Here is a 2,827-nt window from a genome sequence, read left to right as displayed (position 1 = left end):
CTCAATTGATAAATGGTCATAGGATATGAACAGAAAGTTATCAAATGAAGAAATTAAAGCAATACATTATCTTATAATTTTTCATAATCATGAAAAATGTTCCAAATTATTACTGATTAGAGAAATGCAAATTAAAACAACCATGAGGTTCTACCTCAAAACTATCAGATTTGCTATGATGATAAAAAGGGATAATGATTAATGTTGGAGAGGTTGTGGGACAATTGGGATGATAGTATATTGTGAAGTTGTGAACTGATCCAACCATTCTGTGGAGCATATGGAAATATTCCCAACAATAAGACTGATCATAACCTTTGACCCACCAATCTTAATATCCTAGTCTTATAACCTGAATTAATAATAAAAAATTGGAAATGTCCCACATGTTCCAAAATATCCATAGAAGTAAAGGATTGTAAATTGAGGGATTGTCCATCAATTGGGGTTGACTGAAGAAGTTATGGTTTATGAATATCATGGAATGTTATTAGTATTTAAGAAACCTTGAATGGTCAGACTCTAGGGAAGTATGGAATCAAATACAGGAATTGATAATGAGTGAAGGGAGAAGAACCAAGAGAATATTTCAGACATTAACAATAAAATTGTGAGTTGATCAACCTTGATGGATGCAGCTCCTCTCAATAGTACATAGTACTTGGGCAATCATAAAAGTCCAGCTATAGACAATACTATTCCCATCCTGAGTAAGAAAAGAAAAACAAAACAAAACAAAATAAAAACCCTAGAAAAAGTGAATGAATACTACATTCACTTTAAAAAAATTTCTCTTTTGTATTTCTTTCCTATCTCATGGATTACTTACTTTTCGTTAGTCCTAATTCCTCATACCAAAAATGACTAATCAGTAAACATATTTAAAATAAAGATGTATATACAGTATTCACCTGACTGTTTGCTGTTAAGTGGAGGAATCATATAACTTAAAAATATGTATACACATGTGGATTAATGTTGAAAAATTTTCATGATGTGTAATTGGAAAATAAAATATAAATTGAAAAGAAAAAATGAAAAAAACATTTTATAAAGTAGAATTGGGCAAATGAAAGTTAATGATTTGGGGTGGATAGGTGGCGTAGTGAATAGAGCACCTGCCTTGGAGTCAGGAGTGCCTGGGTTCAAATCTGGTCTCAGACACTTAATAATTACCTAGTCCTGTGGCCCTAGGCAAGCCAGTTAATCCCGTTGCCTTGAAAAAATCTAAAAAAAAAAAAGAAAGTTTATGACTCTCTAAGACATTAAAAAAACAATATAATAATTTAAAAATGTGAAATACTTCCTTTGAAAAGCAAACAGTGCAGTTAGTGGCAAAATAAATAGAACATTGGCTCTTGAGAACTTGAGTTCAAATGTGACCTCAGATATTTGACTATTATTCTCATATTCTAAAACCAGAGGGTGAAATATTCAAGAAAAAATGCTCTAAGATTCTAAAACCAGAGGATAAAATAGAATCTGAAATAATTTACCAATCACCTCCTGAAAGCCATCCAAAAATAAAAATTCACATGAATTTTATATAGAAATTGCAAGACTTAACAGAAGATTTACCAGATTCTACATTAAAATATCAGAGGGCTTATAATATAACATTATAGATGGCAATGTAGCTCATCTACTCAGTACAATTCAATATGATCCTTTGAAAGACAAAATGGATATTTAGTGCAATAAAGGAATTATAAGCATTATGACAAAAAGTTTATATTAGAATAGGAAATTTATCTTTCAAATACAAGTCTCAAGTGAAGCATAAAAAAGATAAACAGGACAGAGAAGCCACAAAAGATTCAATATAGTTAAACTGTTTACATTCCTACAGATGATACTCAGTAAAGATGATACTTGAAGCTCCTAAGTCCTTTCTCAGTATTACAGCATTTAGAAGGAATATATATATAAACAGAAGACATATATGTTGAATATGTTTGGATGATATCTCAAAAATGAAATTCAACTGTAAGAAAGAGTTCTGTCCTGAGAGGACAAGAAAGGACGTAACAGAGTGGCATAGCTTAGCTCCCATATAAAAAGTTGAAATAAAGCTTTTATAGTGGAGGGGAAGATAAGGGGAAATGGGGGATTCCCTTAAAAATTACTCTCAAAGCAATTGGTAAAAAAGGGAATGACATTAACACTTAATTTGGTATATAAATCTATCTTGCCCTACATGAACATCAGAGGAAAAGAATCAGAGAAGGTAACTGGGTTGAAAGAAGTGAGGACTATTTAGAAGGTGAGAAACAAATGACTTTTGAGGATGAATAAGGAGTAACAGAGAGAGACAACTAGGTTAATAGAGAAATAGGGTGGAGGAAAATAAAGCTATTCATCATAACTGTGAAAGTTTTTGCTTTAGGTATCTGATAAAAACATTGAGTCAGTTATAAGATACAAATTATCCCCAAATTGATATATGCTAATAAAAATAAGAAGGATTTTCAAAGTAATCAAAGATATTTATTTTCACTATTGTTTAGAGACATGCAAATTGAAATAACTGTGGGGTATCACCCCACACCTATCAGAATGTCTAATATGCCTCAAAAAAGAACAAAAGTGGAGCAAATATGGGGAAATTGAGACACTAATTCATTGTATGTGGAGTTTTGAATTGATTCAGCCATTCTGGAAAGCAATGTGGAACTATGCTGAAAGGACTATAGAACTGTTCATATCCTTTACCCTGGTTGTAACATAATTACATTCTATATGCCAGAGAGATCAAAGAAATAGGAAAAAACATACATATAAGCATATCTCTATATCCGTCTCTATCTCTGTCTCTGTCTCTGTTTCT

The sequence above is a fragment of the Macrotis lagotis genome, chromosome 1 (assembly GCF_037893015.1).
Source record: "Macrotis lagotis isolate mMagLag1 chromosome 1, bilby.v1.9.chrom.fasta, whole genome shotgun sequence".
Classification (NCBI taxonomy): domain Eukaryota; kingdom Metazoa; phylum Chordata; class Mammalia; order Peramelemorphia; family Peramelidae; genus Macrotis; species Macrotis lagotis.
The sequence above is the reverse complement of the archived record's forward strand: the minus strand, read 5'-3'. Positions refer to the sequence as shown.